The sequence below is a fragment of the Rhineura floridana genome, chromosome 4, assembly GCF_030035675.1.
Source record: "Rhineura floridana isolate rRhiFlo1 chromosome 4, rRhiFlo1.hap2, whole genome shotgun sequence".
In the NCBI taxonomy this organism is placed as follows: domain Eukaryota; kingdom Metazoa; phylum Chordata; class Lepidosauria; order Squamata; family Rhineuridae; genus Rhineura; species Rhineura floridana.
Window position 1 is genome coordinate 57,106,467 of NC_084483.1, and position 19,739 is coordinate 57,126,205.

General features: G+C 41.1%; 1 protein-coding gene across 3 annotated transcripts in view; it reads left to right on the forward strand.

Annotated features, from left to right (window-relative positions):
• ADGRB3 (adhesion G protein-coupled receptor B3) overlaps positions 1-19,739 on the forward strand; it is a 784,090-nt gene that overhangs the window by 264,600 nt on the left and 499,751 nt on the right. The window lies entirely within an intron of this gene.

Genomic DNA, 19,739 nt, shown 5'->3' on the forward strand with positions numbered 1-19,739 from the left:
TGACCAGCTGAGTGGAGTGCAGCTTGCTCTAGATGGGGGTCACACTCCCTCTGAAGGAGTGAGTTCATAGTTTGAGAGTTCTCCTGAATTCATTGCTATTGCTTGAGGCACAAGTGACCTCAGTGGTGCAGAGTGTCTTCATCAGCATAGGCTGGTGGCTTGACTGCTAACCTATCTGGATAGGGATAGCCTAGATACAGTAATCAATGCTTTGGTAACCTCAAGGTTGGGTTATTGCAATGCGCTTTACATGGGGTTGCCTTTGGTTCGGATGCTTCAATTATTGCAGAATGCAACTGTCCAATTGTTGATGGGTTCAAGGTGAACAGTTCATATAACACCAATCCTGTTCCAGTTACACCGTCTGTATGCTTTTGAGCTCAATTCAAAGTGCTGGGTTTGACCTATAAATCTCTGTACGGCTCAGGAACCCAATGTCTTCTAGAACGCCTCTCCCAATATGAATCTACCTGAACCCTTAGATCTTCTTCTGAGGCCCTTCTCTGGGTCCCCCCTCTGAGGGAGGTTTGGAGGGTGGTGACAATGGAAAGGGCTTTTCAGTTGAGGCTCCCCATCTGTGGAATACACTCTGCAGTGAGGTCCACCTGGTGTCTTCATTGACATCTTTTCGGTGCCAAGTAAAGTCTTATTTTTTTGCCCAGGCATTTTCCATTCAGCCTCTGGGCTCAAAGAGATCTGGGGGCAGAGGGCTTTGTGGCCACACCAGGAATAAAGCCTGGCTTGGCTTCAGCCGCACAGTGTGCGTAGGACACACGGTGCGTTGCTGGAGGGTGTGGTTAGGTGCGGGTCTTTTAAGCCCTCTCTGCCACCCTCTTTGCTCTTCAAAGCGCCCACCCACCCTCCCTACTTTGGCCCAGTGCAGGTCTCACTGGTTGCCTTTAGAGGGCCGAGTAGGAGTTTTTTCTGGTCAGCCATTCTTTGGTGACTAGTTTTGTTGCCTACTCTGCATTGTGTCACTCATTTGGCTGATTCAGCTGTTTATTTCATTTGGCTTAATCTGGCTCCTGATTTGGATTGGCACATTAGTTGTGTAAATAGGTTCATTCAGCCATGTTAGGCAGGTATGTGTGAGAAATCTCACAGGTTAGCGTATTGGTGAACACCCTTAGGCACCTTGAAGGTGAAAGATGACACCTGAGACTGGCCTTTCATGTTTGTGGGGGGCCGTTAGCCACATAGGGATGACCTTTGGTGCTAACCTGTGCTACCCACTTGGAGTTGTGGGGCACCAGGAGGGGTGAGTCAGGAAGGCCTCCCTACCCATCTTTAAGGATTGGGCTAAGGGAAGAGGGTGGAGTTAAGGCCACCCCCTTTTAGTAGGCAGGATGGGTCTCACCTGAGAGATTAACATCTAGCTTCCTGAACAGTCACACTGCAGATAGTTTGGTTTATTTTAATAAAGTTGTTGAAGTTTATTAAAGTTATTTACCTGGCCCAAGTTTTCACCCAACTTCACCTGTGTCATGCCTCTTTATTTCATGGTTATGGCTGCAATTGATAAGGTAAGATAATGTTGTTTGTATTATCGTCCTGACAAAGCTGTATGGGGGTGGTTTTGTTGTGTTATTTTGTTTTATGGTATTAAGTATTTATTTTAGTTTTTAACAAATGTGGTAAACCGCTTGGAGACCTTCATGTAACAATCAGCTAATCTAATCTAACCTAATAAATATATAAATAATACAAGACTGTTGTCAGCTCTTCAGATAGCAAACTCAAAGGGAGGCTCTTGGAAAACTCTAATTTGACTCTACCTGAAGCAATCAACATCAGCAAAGCAAAAGCTTTGCTAGGTAAGATGTTGCTAGGTAGGATGCTGACAGCCAGGACTTCTGAAGTAGTATTCTCAGTACAAGGCCAGCTAGACAGGCGCAACATTGTAGTTTCAATGTGTTGAGGAGATAATGTTGTAAGGAGGAGGAGTTTGGATTTGTTAGGCACTGGGGAACATTTTGGGATAAGCCAGGCCTGTACAAAAGGGAGGGACTCCACTTGAACCGGGATGGAACCGGACTGCTGACACTTAAATTAAAAAAGGTGGCAGAGCAGCTTTTAAATTGATTGAGGGGAAAAAGCCAACAGGAGCTGTAGAGGGTCTGGTTTGGAATAAATCTCTTGCCTGAGATAAAGACCACTCCAAATGATGAAATTTTAAATGGAGGTAAGCCTTGAACTAGGCACTGAGAATGGAAGGGCACTAGATAGCCATCCACAGAGGCAAAAGTACCACAGGCCAAACCAAAAGTGCCAAAGACACTTGAAGAGATACACTGTATACAAGTGTTTATACGCTAATGCTAGAAGCCTCAGAGTCAAGATGGCAGAACTGGAATGTTTGGTCTTAGAGGACAGCATTGATACAGAGAGCTTAATGGAAACATGGTGGAATGGAGAAAATGGAGAAAACCAGTAGGACATGATTATCCCCGGATTTAACGGTATCAGAAGAACAGGGAAGGAAGTATTGGGGGGGGTTGCTCTATACATGAAAGAGGCCACTGAATCCAGCAAGCTAGAAATTCCCAAAGAAGCAAACTCCTCCACAGAACTATTGGGGGTGGCGATACTGGGCCCAAGAGTAATTTAGTATTGGGGGCATTATCATCCCCATAACCAAAATGCTGAAGGAGATCTTGAGATGAAAAATGAAATTGAGGAAGTATTCAAACTAGGAAATGTGTGACTTCAACTACCCTGACATAGACTGGCGACATATGTGCTCTAGTTATGACAAAGAGGTAAAATTTCCAGGTACCCTAAATGGCTGTGCCCTAGAACAGTTGGTCATGGAACTGACTAGAGGGATGGAAACCCTAGACTTAATCTTAAGTGGCACCCAGGAACCGGTGCAAGATGTAAGTGTCAAACCGATTGGGTGCAGTAACCATAGTGCTATTAAATTAAACATACATGTAAATTGCCAGTTGCCAAGAAAATCCAATACGGTCACACTTGACTTCAAAAGAAGAAGCTACCCCAAAATGAGGGGATTGGTATAAAGGAAATAGAAAGGCCAAGTCCAGAGGGTCAGATCACTCCAAAATGCTTGGGAGCAGTTTAAAAACACAATATTAGCTCAACTGGTGTATATATCACAAATTAGAAAAGGTACCACCAGGGCCAAGGCAATGCCAGCACAGTTGATAAGCACAGTCAAAGAAGCTATTAGAGGCAAGAAGGATTCTTTCAAAAAATGGAAGTCTTGTGCAAATGAGGAGAATAAAAAGGAACACAAACTCTGCCAAAAGAAACGCAAGAAGACAATAAGAGATGCTAACAAGGAACTTGAGGAGCACTTTGCTAAAAACATAAAAACCAATTAAAATGTTTAAATACATTAGAGGCAGGAGACCATCTAGGCAGGCAGTTGGATCCTTTGGCAAGGGTGTCAAAGGTGTGCTTAAGCATGATAAGGAGATTGCGGAGAAGCTAAATGAATTCTTTGCATCTGTCTTCACAGTGGAGGATATAGGACAGATCCCTGTGCCTGAACTAACTTTTGCAGAAAGGGAGTCTGAGGAACTGTCCCTAATAGTGGTGACAAGAGATGAAGTTCTAGGCTTAATAGACTAAATAAAAATGGACAAATCACCCAGTCTGGATGGCATTCACCTGAGAGGTCTCAAAGAACTTAAATGTGAGATTGCTGATCTTCTAACAAAAATATGTAACTTGTCCCTCAAATCTGCCTCCATACCTGACAACTGGAAAGTGGCAATGTAACACCAATCTTCAAAAAGAAACCCAGGAGGGATCCTGGAAATTACAGGCCAGTTAGCTTAACATCTGTCCCAGGAAAACTGTAGAAAGTATTGTTAAAGATAAAATAACCAAGCATATAGAAGAGTGACAGTGGCGTACCTAGCGTATTTGACACCCGGAGCGGATCACTTTTTAATCCCCCTCCTCTTAATAGTCCCCTCCTACCAAGACCCTCTGCAATTTTGAAGTGGTCCTTGGGGGGAAAGGTTTGGGAACCCCTGCGCTAGATTCCCCCCCCCATGAACTACAAACAGACATGTTTAAAAGTGGAAACATTTGACTCCTCTCTACTGGCATTCCCACAGTAACAACCTCAATGTGATTCCTGCTGCCGACCTCAAAACTGTCTTGGAATTTATTTAACAAGCTCCCATCCAGCTAAAACCATGCACAGGGGGGTATTTTATTTGCTTATATGATGGCATCACTGTTCCTAGTGCTTTACAGGTACAAGAAGAGAGGTCCCTGCCCCCAGGAGCTTCCAATCTAAAACTTCCACAGGGGCGGGGGAAGCAGAAGGCAGCCCGTGGAGGGTTACTTACAGCCGGGCACGGGAACTCACAGGTATTCAGAGGTGGTTTACCATTGCCTTCCTCTGAATTTGGACACATATCATACTTTGGACACATAATGAGAAGACATGATTCACTAGAAAAGACAATACAGAAAAAAGAAGGGAGTAGAAAAAGAGGAAGACCAAACAAGAGATGGATTGATTCCATAAAGGAAGCCACAGACCTGAACTTACAAGATCTGAGCAGGGTGGTTCATGACAGATGCTATTGGAGACCACTGATTCATAAGGTCGCCATAAGTCAAAATGGACTTGAAGGCACATAACAACAACGAAGTGGCAGCACCTACGCTTTGGAACTCCTTGCCTATTGACATTAGGTAGACGCCTCTTTTCAGCACCTGCTAAAATCATTTTTGTTTAGGCAAGCCTATCCATGCATGTAAAAGCTATTGTGTTTTTAAATCTGTTTTTAACTCATTGTTGGTTTTATTAATTTGAATGTTTTTCAATACATGTCTTTGTTTTTGCCAATAATCTTATTGTTTTAATTCTTTCTGTAAACCGCTTTGAGATTTTTTACAATAAAGCAGTATATAACTGTTGTAAATAAAATACATAAATAAATTTTGGAGTCACAGCTTTTAAAAATGTTTTTAAAGAAGTTTTGTTTTAATATATTTTAAAGTCTGTTTTTATGATTTTTAAAGTGTTTTTAGTGCTTTTGTTTGCTGCCCTGGGCTCCTACTGAGAGGAAGGGTGGGATATAAATCAAATAATAAATAAAAATAAATAAATAAACTTCATTCACCCAACCCAAAATTCAGAATCATGCCACTTTAAGCTGTTTTGCAACTGTTTATACTTGTTTTATGGTTATTGGTTTTTAAAGGGATTTATTTCTTATTGTGAGCTGCCGTGGTTTCCAATCACCAACCCTACCTCACAGGGTTGTTGGAAAGACTCCATACACACACGCACACGCACACGCACACACACACACACACACACTTGTAAAAATGCACCGCATATAATGTCAAATCAGTTGGTCATTGCAGAACATTTTTTAAAAAATCAGTATTAGTTTCCTACATAATAAAAAATGTGATACCTAGGTAAACCCTGCCTAATTGCTTTAAAAATAGGATTGGAGAGGGAGGGAAAGATTTACAACACAAACACAATTCTTTGTTATGTTTACTCAGAAGTCCCATTAATTTACAGCACAATCCTAACCATGTCTACTCAAAAGTAAGTCCTAATGAATTCAATGCGGTTTACTCCAGGTACATGGAATTAGCATTGCTTTCAGGGCTGGCTCCAGGAATGCTGGGCCCTTAGGCATCAGCTTGCCCTGGGCCCTGGTGTGTGTGTGTGCGTGCACGCATGCGCGCACACACACGTGGCCCCCACCTACCTGTCTGCTGTCTTTTACCATGGCGCTTAACAAACATGGCGGCCGCAGTTTCCCTAAGGGGATGACACCTCTGCCACTATCTTTGTTGATTGCACACATGCGTGCTACGCACGCACATCTCTGCCATCAACTAAGATGGCGGCAGGGGCTTCAGTACCTTAGGGAAACCGCTGCCACCATCTTCGTTAAGGGCAATGGTAAAAGACAGCAGACAGGTAGGTGGAGGGGCGTGGGGGGGCGCAGATCACGGAAGGGGAGCAGAGGGGCGGCTGAACCAGTCTGGCCAGTGCCCCACCTCGCTGCCCTTTAGAACCGGCCCTGATTGCTTTACTCCCAGAAAAGCAAGTATTGGATTAAATACTTTCATATTGCCAAGGTTTTCAAAGCACTGCCCTCTCCAACAGCCCAGTGTCTGACTCTTGCACACAAAAGAAATGTTAAGCCATATTCTTACTTACTCAAATTTAAGATATCAAAACCACCATTTCCTGACATTGCAATGAAGCCTAAGCACTGCCTGGGTCAACAAATCACAACCCTGGCTTCACTTATTGGCTATAATCCTGAAAGGGCGGGGTTAGAGCCAGAGCTTGGAAAAGTCATTTTTTTGAACTACAGCTCCCATCAGCCCAATCCAGTGGCCATGGTGGCTGGGGCTGATGGGAGTTATAGTTTAAAAAAGTAACTTTTCCAAGCTCTGGAGCTAATACAAGTACAGTGTTGGTACTTAATAGCTGTTTACCAATAGGCAAAAAAGACTTGCGGTTTAAGAATGTATCTATAGCCCACAGATATTTCTATCAAACTTTAAAAAGCAGATAAATTGGGCAGTTATAGTGAATGTACCAGGGAAGCAGGACACCTGACCTCTCTGAGATATTGTACTGCCCTACAAATTGGTCAAAATGCAAACACCATTTGGGTTGGTCTTTCACAGTTCAATCCACTTCCTGTGTAGCTTGGAAGAATTGGGTAACACGTGCCCCTGAGCATATGGTGAGTGGTGGCAACAGCTGCCATCTCCAAAGATGGAGAATTACATTTTTGTATGTTTGTTGTGTTCTTCTTATTTTGCTTCTTTTCTGTGTTACTACTGTTTCTATATAGAATCTAACCTAGAACATTCTATTTCTTTCATTATTCATCCTAGAAATCTGTGTCAAATTTATTTTTCTTAATTTCAAAGCCTTTTTATTGGTTCATGTCGTATGATGGTGAAGACACCCTTTTGTGTTTCAAACTGGAGGTTATATTCTATTTCTATTTTGGACGTGTTAACACTTGCAGTTTGATGTAAAATTAGACTGATTACAATATGTTGCTACTTCAGCAATGACTCTAGCTCTTGGAAAAAACAAACTTGGCCTGCCCAAGATACATGTTTTCAGCCTGCTGTGCTTAAACTACTCCACTTAAGGAAAGGTGAGAATGGTCAATTAAAAACATAGAGCACACCTAGAATTTTGCTAGAATATATTTCACCTCCCACTGTTTTATCTCGTGCAAACCGAGACACTCATGTCCATTGGAAACTATTCTGCAGCACAGCCAGTGCCATTATTCCAAAGTTGTTTTGGGAGGTTTTTTTTTTTAGAGTGGGGGCAAGAGCACACCCTTGTCTAACACCACGTGAGTAGATAATCTCTTTAGAGAAGTGACCTCGATTCCTACAGCGTACCTGAGCAGATGTGTTGTGATACAATGTGCGGATCAAAAACCATAGCCTTTTCTCAATGGAGTGCAGTTCTAGTTTGCTCCACGGGCGGTCACGTGAAATGGAATCAAAGGCAGATTTTAAGTCTATAAAGGCTGTGAAAAGTTTACCTCCTCTTGGTTTAGAGTGTTTGTGCACTAAATGGGCCAGCACCAAACAGTGATCAAGGGTAGAACATCCGGTTTTAAATCCTATCTGCTCTTCCCCCAAGATGTTATTGTCATTGATCCACATTTTCAATTTAAGACCTAGAAAACTAGCATATACTTTCCCTACTATAGATAACAAACTGATAGGTCAATAATTGCTTGGATCGTCCTTGGGGCCTTTCTTGTAGATAGGAATAATGAAGGGTTTCAACCAGGCTGCAGGGATTATACCAGATTTATTTATTAAATTAAAAAGGGAGGCCAGCAATGGGGCCCACCAGCTGATATTGCCTTTCAGCAGCTCCAAGGGAATGCCATCTGGTCTGGGAGCCTTGCCTGACTTTAGCTGGAGTAATAATTCTTCAATAGTGTTAATGTCAACAGGTGGCCATTCAAGAATATCGGGGTGCACATAGGGGGAGGAATTAGAATTAGATATGTTTGAATTGTAAAAAATTGAACGAAAGTGATGTTCCCAAATATTTGCTGGAATATGACAGTCAGGGCTTCCATTGTTATCGCTTAAAGCTCCAGAGACAAGCTTCCAAAAAGATTTAGAGCTACGTGTGATAGATGCTGCAATCGGCATTTGCCATGAGTCCCTAATTGCCTCATTTTTTTATGGTGTAAAAGCTTCTTATATTCTTTCGGTAACATGGTGGGAGCGATAAGTAGAATGAATTCTTCTAAAGTTAGCACACTCCCTGTCAAACCACTTATTTGTTCTATCTGTTGAATGCTTTATAGTATCAGCTGAATTTTGGAGGGAGAGATACATATTCTGCATCACCTCCTCGAAAGCTGATATACCCTTCTGCAGTGAATTGTCCACTGTTACTTGTTGTAGAGTGTTTATTGTAAGAGGAGAATGAACAAAACTATGGGAGGCCTGCCCTGTTTTGTTAGACAATTTGATCTTTTTAGATCTGACCATGGTAGTTGGACTGGGAGGTAAGTGATATAGCATGTTCAACTTTAGCATGCCTGGTATAAGAAGGGATAGTTCCAGCGGCAAATGATCACTGTCAGAGCGGTCTGCTACTCTAAAGTTATAGCCCAAAGTTTTCACATATATGTCAATAGATTTGTGACCTTTTGTTTGCCTGCACTCCCTACTAAGGGAAAGGGTAGGGCCAGTCAGGGACTGAGCTTCTTGGTTTCTTCCTCTCTTGATGCTAAGATAAAAGAGCTTCCTAACTGCGACTCTTTTTTGTCAGCATTGACCTTGGAGATGAGGACCACTCAGCTGACCCTGCTTTTGTTAAATGTTTATTTTCCCCCAGCGGCATGCAGGGAAGACGCTATGTCAAATTGGCTTAAAACTGAATGTTATTATACACAATGGATGGCTAAATTTCCTCACATGTTACTTATAATTGCAGGTGATTTTAACGCAAGGACTGAAACCTATTTGGTGGATGTTTCCACCCCATATGTCTATCCCTCTGTAGGCAAGGATCAACTTAAGGGCAGTTTACGTCATTCAACAGATGCCTTTGTAAACCCTACGGGGGTTGGCTTGCTTCAATTTGCCCCCACCTGCCTGTCTCCTGTCTTTTACCATTGCCCTTAATGAAGATGGCGGCCGTGGTTTTCCTAAGGGGATGAAGCCTAATCATGATTAGGATAGGTGAAACTTACCTGGGGGAGGGGCAGGGAAGGGAGGAGAAGGGCAGGAAGGGGGAGGGAGGAAGGGGGAGGGGAGAATGGGTGGGCACTGGCTAGCAGGGAAGCCCCTTTCCAAAAGGAAAACATTGTGAACAGTATCATTCTTTTTCAGGGTTTCCCCTACCTTTTTATTCTAGAGCAGGCACATGTAGCCTCTCACCCAAATTTAAACCAAAGCTGTCCCTGGCCACATACACACCAGACCTTTATTTCACTTTAGACAGTCATGGCTTCTCCCAAAAAATCCTGCAAAGTGAGGTTAGTGAAGGGTGCTGAGAGTTGCTAGGAGATGCCCTGTTCCCCTCACAGACCTTCAATCAGAGCAGGTGACTGTTAAACTACCTTGGCACTGGAGCTCTGTCAGGGGAATAGGAGTCTCCTCTCAGCACCCTTCACAAACTACACTTCCCAGGATTCTTTGGGGGAAGTCATGACTGTCTCAAGTGAAATCAAAGTCTGGTGTGGGTGTGGTCCCCTGATTAGGCAAGCCCAGCAGCGGTGAGTCTGGCTTTTAGAACACTGACAGTTGGTGCTTACTGAGCATGCCTGACATTATCATTCAGTTCAATGCAAAATTTCTTAAATTAATTAAAAATCAGCCAGGCAGTTTTTTAAATTTTAAACTGCAGAAGATGAAGGTCAGAGTATGGGGCAAGGTCAGTAATAGGATTACAGGTACTCTGTGAACATGGCTGACTTTAAATTAATTTCAACACTTTATGAGAACTTGGTCCAAAACGGGTCTGGTTTTTCTCTCTCTCTTTTTAAACTTTGAACCTTTGATTCTCTGAGTGTTTTGTGTATTGCCATGGAAATTTAGAGGGTTGTTAAGCAAGTCTGAGTTCACGACTATACGTTTTGTACGGCTTTGTTTTGAAATGAATTTATGGGAAGCATCAGAATAGCATGGGGGGTATTTTCAATTTAACATTGCAGAATGCAAAAAATCCATGCTGACTATAGTATACAGCTACTCTTGTGGCTGTATAATTAAGAGGAACAGTATGTTAAATTCCAATACCAGAATTATAAAAGCATCATCATAATACAATTCAGGATTAACTTTCTAATGTAAAAAAGACGCATTGCTCGGATCTGAACCACCAGGAATATGTATTGCACAACATCTGTGGAAATACTGTGCTACAACACTAGGTCATAACTGCAATAATAGTTTTCTTAACCATTTCTGCATTTTTGTGGGGATTTTTATGATCAATATGAAAGTGCTTTAGAGTAGTCCAGAAATATTTTACTTGCACTGTATCTTGACAGTTGTGCCTTGAAATCCTTTTGACACTGACACTAGGAGACTATCTCCTAGTAAGCATGCATAGTATTAAGTTCTTACAGCAATATGAGGGCCAGTGTGGTGTAGCGGGTAGTGTCAGATTGAGACCTCGGAGAGCAACGTTCAAATCCCTGCTTGGCCCTGAAGCTTGCTGGGTGACCTTGGGCCAGGAACAGTCTCTCAGCCTAATCTACCTCACAGGGGTGTTGTGAGAATAAAATTGGGAGGGGGAGAAACATGTTTGTACACTACCTTGAGTTCCTTGAAGGAAAGGTAGAATATAAATGTAATAATAAATAAAATAAATATCCTATGCATGTTTACTCAGAATCAAGCCCCACCAAGTTCAGTGTGTTTAGGACTGCAGCCTTACAGTTACAAACAAATTTAGTGATAGGTTATGTACACAATATTGCAGGTAGATTGTACTGCCTGTTGCATTGTTTGCCTTTCATACAGCTGTATGCATTTCTGTGCTATATATGTACACAACACGCTGGTTTTAATGTTGAGTAGAGCTTCCATTACTGAACATGTATTTGGTATGAGCAATATGCTAGGAACTGTACAAGAACACCTGCGCTTGGCTGAATTTTCTCTTCTCTTAAAGATACAGAATCATTCTCAGGCCCTGAGCCTGGTAAACTTAGGCCCCAGCTGGCAGGCTTACAATTAATTGGAAAATGAGTTGGGCTTCATTTGTGTTGCAGTAGATAAGATGGCAGCCTACCCTTCCAAGTGGGATGGAGGCATCTTTTAAATTGGGCCAATAAGACTTGCAGTCTTTGAATTTTGAGTTTGACACAGGTATACAAAATCCCTCTAGCAAAAGTGAACAGATTTGGAAAGTCAAGGGTTAGATTAGGGAAGGCCTGTTGATGAAAGTAGATGCATGCCATCCATATTTTATATCTAACAAATTTGGTATTGTAATAGAAGGGATGTAGCTCAGTGGTAGAGCATCTGCTTTGCATGTAGAAGATCCCTGGTTCAGTCCTCGGCATCTCCAGGTATGGCTGCAAGGGACCCCTGACTGAAACCCTGGAGAGCTCTTGCCTGTCCAGTGTAGACAATACTGAGCTAGATGGACCAACGGTCTGACTTGGTATAAGGCCACTTCTTACTTTCTGCTTTACCAAATGTGAAGTTAAACTTGTGGAGAATAAAGTATGATTAGAATGTAGGATGAGATGAGGGGCAATTTACATTTGGAAATCTCTTTTTGCTTTAGGCTTAATTTGGTCCTTAATTAGTTTATTTTATCTTGTACCATGGCTGGAATGAAATACAGGAACTGCTGTATTTTAGATGTCTTTAGTTTCTGTTACTGGCCTTATATCATATGTTTGCAAAATTATTTTTGCATGGCTATAACTAAATAGATAAAGCATTAATATTGGAATCATGTCTTACTTTATTGCAACTTGATAGATGTAGGCTGGAACCTTAAAGCTTCCTTGAAATAATGGCTTTTATTCCACTTTTGTATATCTTCAGATATTCAGATACTTCAGATAGAAATTGGTTTTGCACATTCTATAATTATTTTTTGTATTTTACTGGTGAGTGGAAATGGGTATACCTAATAATGAAGATGGATATTACATGTTATTTGTATATTTTCTTTAAAAATAAGCTCATTTACCTAGGCATTCTGGAGGACATAACTGTTGTACTTGGATGAATATCTGGAAACCATAGGGCTACATAAACAAACTGGGTGGAAGACTGTATAATACAGCATCCCAAGAATAGTTCTGATAACTAAAGTTTAAAAGCACACAAGAAGTATCTTTGTTTTCTAATGCAGAGTTACGTTTAACTATCTCAGTGAAATAAATGCGACTTTGAAGTAATGTTAGTTGGATCATGCCCAGGTAAATATAATTCTTAAACTACAAAAATGATGAAATATATCCCCAAATATAGAAGGAAAATGTTGCATTTATCTAGCACTGATAACTCTAACCATATGAGACAACTTATTTTGGAAATGCAGTGCAATAGCATGCTAAAACAAGGAAAAGATTATCATAACAGATTTTAATTTTAAATATTCTTTAGGACACATTTATCTCATTTTTCCTCCAAAGAACTCAGGGCAACATAGATAGAGTTAATCCCATTTTATCTTCACAATAATCACTTGAGGTAGGTTAAGCTGAAAAAATTTGTCCCAAGATCAACCAAATAGTCTTATGAATGTAGAGGGATGATTTGAGTTCAGATCTTCCCACTCAAGTTCAACAATCGATCCACAGCAACAAATTTATGGAACAGAGGTTAGTTGTTTGTTAATTAGAAAGCCCCTCTGCACTTATAATTTTACATAATAGCATATATTGCTCATTTTAATTTAATGCAATGACTTTTTCAGATTACAGCCTATTGACAAGTTTATCCTCCTCCAAATATAAATACCCTCTTTAGTTTTTTCAGAAGCAGTTGCTCAGGAGTGATGACTTAAACATCTAACAATGTTCTTATTTTTACTTTGTTATCAAGGGAGTCCCCATTTCTTTTCTCATTATGCCTGTAAAACTACAATTCAGATAATTATGCTGAAGGTGTTACATTTACCCAGAAATAAAATAAGAATGCCCAAAACTTCATCAAAAGAAACAATGAAAACATGTACTCAGCAGGAGCATCACTGAAAGCAAAGCATGTTTGCTATCCATGCTGTAATAAAACTCTGGAGTAATATAGGCTTGCTCATTCAGTGCTGTCAGCTTGACATCATTAAAAAAAAATAAGAATCCTGCTCTGCTACGTAACTTCTACGTTAAAAGAATTGAAAAACTCTAATTGCAATATGCAAAATTTCCAGTTATTCCAGATGTCCATTTTATCAGACTGAGTCATCTTACTAATAGTACCGGTAGTTTAGAGTGATAACTATATGTAGCACGTTTTATGAGGGTTGAAAGCACTTCACATCATAACAGTCCTGCAAGTGGTTATAATAGTTATCATTTATATCATTCATATATCTCTTTATATGGGTGAGTGCTGTTGCACTTAGGTCCTGCTTGCAGGCTTCTCATTGGCATCTGGTTGGCCACTGTCAGCACAGGATGCTGGATTAGATGGGTCTGGCCTTTAATTTAATCTAGCAGGGCTCATTTTATATTGTTTAAAGCATATCAGCTCAGCAATAACTACAATAACATTGCAAGGTAGGCCAATATTATTCTCTTAATGCAGGGGGATCAAAGAGGTACTGGGCTGTTTCGGATATAATGCTGAACTATAATTTAATGTTCCAGTCATGAGCCTAGGCAAGCCTTGGCTCATGTGCTTCCCTTCTCCCTCTCTGGTGCAGCTATCCCTTGTTTTAGATTAATCACAGCTTGCTGTGTCATTGAACCCAACAAACTTAACTATAATTCATAAGATAAATTGTTTTTAAATTTTTTTAAATTGTGTTTTTAAATTTTTTTGTGTGTTTTAAAATTTGTATATTTGTTTTTAATGTTTTTAATTGCTGTAAACTGCCCAGAGAGCTTCAGCTATGGGGCAGTATATAAATAAATAAATAAGAAGAACCTGCTGGATCAGGCCAATGGCCCATCTAATCCACCATCCTGTTCATACAGTGGCCAACCAGATGCCCAAGGGAGGACTGCAAGGAGGACCTGAGTGCAAGTTGCAACAAGCCAACTTCATACCATAGTTTAATTCAGTCTTTCCTGGCTTGGTGCCCTCCAGATGTTTTGGACTAGAACTCCCATCATCCTTGACCATTGCCATACTTGCTGGGGCTGATAGGGGCTGGAGCCCTACAACATCTGGAGGGCACCAGGTTGAGGTAGACTGATTTTAAAAGTTGGCCTGTTTCAACAAACCATAGGTAAGGTTAACTACAGGGGGGTTGGGGATTGGTTCAGAGTGTAGTGTATTGGCCCTCCAGACTTGCCATACCAGGAACTGCAGAGTCAGCCCCAGGCTGTGGCAGTTTCAGTTCCAGGCCTGCCTTACAAGTAGCACCATGCTGTGGGCCTTGTTCTCTGTATATAATTAGTTATAGTAAAGTTCTTGTTACTTTTCACAGACATCATGCTAAACTGTGATTAATCTAAAATAGAAGAGGAAGCTTCCAGTCTCTTCCTCATGGCTATGCCATTGAGGAGAGTACAAACCATGGTTTGACATAATGTGTGTGTACAAGGCCAGTGGTTTGTGTGAGGCTGTCTATCCCAACTCATACCGGCAGTGAGATTTGAAGCAGGAGGACTTTCTGGCCATCTGTTCACATTTATAAAAATAGACTACCCCCCCCAATTCTCTGTGGCATTATTCTTAACCCTTAAGATATTCTTCAACAACTATCTCGGGGAGGGGGGATCATTAATGCCAGAGGGTAGTTTGTTACTTCCCCCCCCTCTTTTTTCATCATTTTGTCATCATACTGAGGAACTTCCCAGGGAGAATTACCATGTGGGAATACATTGCCAGAGAGTTCCCTTGTACATTTCAAAATGGAATGTACTCAGAAGCAGAAGTGATGCACTTTGACACTTCCGTCCTGTCACTTCAGTTCGTTTTGCAAAGTACATGGTGAATCACAGAGACTCTCAGAATTGCCCTCTTTTCTTCATCCTTTATTAGATCATTTAATTTTAGGATTGTTTTTCACTCAAGATCTATCCTACTGATATTTTTGTTGAATTTGGTTTGCTGGAACAGAATATGGAAGGAGTGAAAACAAACAAATAGCACTTAGATCCTCATTTTTACTGCAGACATGTTCAGCTTAAATTAAGGCACATCCTGCCATCTAGTGATGAAAACAAAATTATACCAGCCAGATGTGGGTGTGACTAAAACACCTATTTAGAAGAAATTTAGAAAACAACATCAAGTAACTGCAAATGATGCTGAAGACTCCATGCTGTTTCACTTGGTGTGACAGAACTGTGTTAAGAAATATGGAAAAAAGAATAATTCATTTAAAAGTGTCAGGCTTCCTGGGTCTTAAAATTAACCTTATCTATAGAAGCAAAGCAACTTTACTGGTTTCAGCATTAATAGTCTAATACAGCTCTTCATACTGATTATTTGCAGATTTCTCCAGACAGACAGCATTGCATTTTGGCTGAGAAATTTTCATATATACTGGTACCATATCAAGGAGCAGTACTTGGAAAAGTTACTTTTTGAACTACAACTCCCAACAGCCCAATCCAGTGGCCATGCTGGCTGGGGCTGATGGGAGTTGTAGTTTAAAAAAGTAACTTTTCCAAGCTCTGGTCCGAGGTAGCAATAATTTTGGTACAGAATTCTACCTTACCCCCCACCAATTATTCAAATCAAGTGTATCACACCACAATAGCATGGATGAGTTTTAGAAATGAAACCAAGTGTGATGTGGAGCACCAAAGCTGTTCCACTATCCAGAGAAATACATAGAGGCATCCACATGCACAATGAGGATCCTGTTCTTCTATTCCCCCCACCCCTTGTGCCACATTGCAAGGTGCTTTTGGGGGAAATGGGATATGTTTTGTATCCAACACCTCATTGCTAAACAAGTTGGCCAGGTCTCATATCCAGTAATGTGCAACTAGAAGCACATGACATCAACAAGTTCTGGAATGGTATATCTCAGAACAATTCGTAAGTCGGCCCATTTAATCTCATCGTGATGTTGCACCAGTAGGGGGAACCTTTGCACTTTTATCCTCAGCACTCTGATAACTGAAAGACTGCAAGGCAGTGTTCCTTAAGCTATAGCAGCCTTTGCCAGCCTGGTGCCCTCCAGATGTTGTGAACACTGAGATATGAACTATAGAGATTCAGCAGGCTGGCATCCGCTGTTACTGTTTATACATTTATTTTTTTTAAATGGTTTCAGGTGCATTAAAATCCAGGAGGAGCACTAGGGTTGCATACCTTTTCTCTAAGGTCCCATCTGCATTACATATTTAAAGCAGTACCATACCACTTTTAACAGTCATGGCTTCCTTCAAAGAATCCTGGGAACTGTGGTTTGGTAAGGGTGCTGACAGTTGTTATTCCCCTCATAGAGCTACAATTGCCGGAGTGATTAACAATCAATCCCTCTTCTCAGGGAACTCTGGGAATTGATACTGCTTTAAATTTATAGTGCAGATGGAGCCTAAGACATATATATCACAATACAGTAGGGGCCCACTCATATGGTGGGTTACATTCCAGACCTTCGCCTAAAAGCGAAACCCGCCAAAAAGCAGAACTCTGTCAATAAAATGATGCCTGACACCCAAAAAACGCTGTAAAAGTGGAACAGGCACCGTATGAGTGGTGCCTTACTCTAACTGAAAGCCGCTGTATTAGCAGAACGCCGATGTATAGGCATTATGCCTTGATGTACTTTCAGATTGTGATGTTATGCCCACTACTTATCTATAAAATCACTGGAGAACAAGTACAAATCAAGTCATTCGGTTTGGTCTACTATGAAGTTCTAAAATCCACTAACACAGAACATTTCATGTTGCTACATGTTATTTGGAGAAATAATTTTCCCTTAGGTATGTATCTTTTCATATTGTTGGCAGCACTACGTTGCTGGGTAATAAAATATAATCAAACCCAGTTATTATCCCATCATTTAGAGCCCATGTGGCTCAGCTTGGATTGGGTTCTGCCTTGTTCTCTTTCGTCTCCAGTGAAGAAGAACTGAACCTCATATTGATTCCATTATTCATACTGCTCAGGTTAGATAATTACCTAATATCTTAAGTTTACAATCCTATGAATACATATATGAGAATAAGTCCCATTTAACTCTGTAAGACTTACTTCCAAGTAAACCTGTATGGTCTGTGCTGTTAGGATTTCTGTTTTCATCAGGGGTTGTTCCATACAGTATAACTAAATGGGCTCCAACAACCATATCTCTCAATACCTCTGGAACTACTTCTTATAGCAAAGCAATCCCACTGTTGCAGTCTTCCATTCTGAAAATGGTACCAAGTAGCATACAAGTAACATTCAAGAAAGAAACAAAGCATCCTATCTCTCAGCTGCTTTATGTGTAGGCCAAAATGCCATTTTTGCAACAGGCCTGCACAATTTTTGCGTGTTTATTTCCCCAGTTCTGGAAAGCCTTGCACATTCAAACATGACAGCTTGCTGGTCATGCACAGGATTTTGGATCTTCAAGTGAGCTATTGGTTTAGCAAGAGTCTAGCTCACAGAGAAAGTTTAGCAGCTGAAGACTCTGCCCCTTCCTGTTTGTCAGCCAGATCCTGATCCAAGGCAAGCTAGCCAGATAGCTAGTGGACCCGAAGCTCATGCCTGGCTCACCACCTCCTTTGCCCCTGTAGCATAAGCAAGTGGGGTCTGAAAGTTATCCGAGAACCCAGGCAGCTAGCACGGAGACCTCCAGGTCTGCAGTTGTACTGTTTGGATCCAAAGACACTGGCCACATACACACCATACATTTAAAGCACCATTATTCTACTTTACTAAGTCATGGGTTCCCTCAAAGAATCCTGGGAACTGTAGCTTGTTAAGGGTGCTGAGAGTTAGAAAACTACTTCACAGAGCTACAATTCCCAGAGTAGGGAACTCTGGAAATTGTCGCTCTGTGAGGGGTATGGGGATCTCCTAACAACTCTCAGCATCCTTAACAAACTAGTTGCCAGTATTCTTTGATACAACCATGCATTAAATGTTAAGATGCAGATGTGGCCTTTGAGTGAACAGTGGATTTCTCGGGGTTTCTGGCAGTGCTGGGATTTGCTGGGGACGGGTGTCCTGCTCCCCTTTTCTGAAGATATCTCATGTTCCAGGTCTGGTTAGCTCTGAACCTTGACAGTGAGCCACTAAGCTAGACACGGCCTAATAGGGGCTCTGTGAAATTCCTGGTTTTGCTGTCTGACTAGGATTCCAAACATAGAAGGGCTGTCAAGCACCTGGCAGGTCTCAGAGTGTAGCTGATAGCAGGGCCGGCATCAGAAGTCAGCATCACTAGGCACCCTTTGAGGCCCATGAAATGGGATGGGGCCCACTGCCAGTCCCTGGTGCTCCCTACTTTTTTTTCTCTTTTTCTTTTGTTGCCTGCTCATGATCTGCCCTTTTCAAGTGAGCAACCCTCAGTGACAGGAGTGAGAAAAAGGAGCATAAGTCTCCTTGCCCTTTGTCTTCTTCCTCTGTGAAGTGCAACGGATTGGGTCCAGAGGGATAGGCTAGGAAGAAGCAGTGGCAACAGTTGTGGTGGTAAGGAGGAGGGGGAGACTCCTGAGACCAACTTGCTCAAGGGCCCCTCAGAACCTGGAATTGGCACAACCTGATGGGCCTCATATAGCTTGGTGGAACACAATTATTTTACTGGTTGGAATGTGTATATTTGACCCCATATTTACAATATTCATTTAATTACAGATTTTAACTATTGCTCCCAATGAGCTCAATAATAATAATAATTAATAATAATTTTAAAATCTTTCTCTTCTACACCAGGAAATGTAAATCACATAGGTAAAATAAAAATAAATATAAACTTGGCTTTTGGGGAATAGGTTGAATATTTAATCTCTGTTAAATAATATAATTATGCTTGGTAAATATTTTCAGAATTCATGTAAAATGTATAATAAAATTCACAAATATATTTTATTAATTAGTTGTTTAAAATAAATATTATCTTTAGAATGCAAAATGTGTGACTCTTCGTACGTGAATAATTAGTTTTTTAATATATGATTGAACCATGAATATTTACAGAGAGATGCTATTTTGGAAACGTAAAAACCTGTCAGCTATCAAGGAAAAACTGTTCAAAATGCCTCAGGAATGTGGGGGCTGCTACTGGACTCATAGCAACTCACAGAGGGTTGTGTGCCATTTGTGAGCACTGAGATCTGCATGCGTGCCACTTAGAGCACTCATCAATGTGGCCTGCAACTGGCACCCTGATGCTTATTGTGATAGCATACTTGCCTCCGTTACTCATAATGGAGCACCATGTGCTGTGATGCTGCACTGCTGTAGGTGCAGGGGCACCCAGTCATAAGCACTTATATACTGGCATAGCAAATCTTAGACTCGAGCTGTTAGAGGTTAAGTGATTTGCCAAAGGCAGTGGAGAAGATTATCAGAGTTGGGCTTTATTTTAAATACCATCTCATGATTCCCACATGGGAGTTTTTAACATAGATTTTCCCCTATTAAAATCAAAGTAAAGTTCTGTTTTAGAATCAACAGCAGAAAAA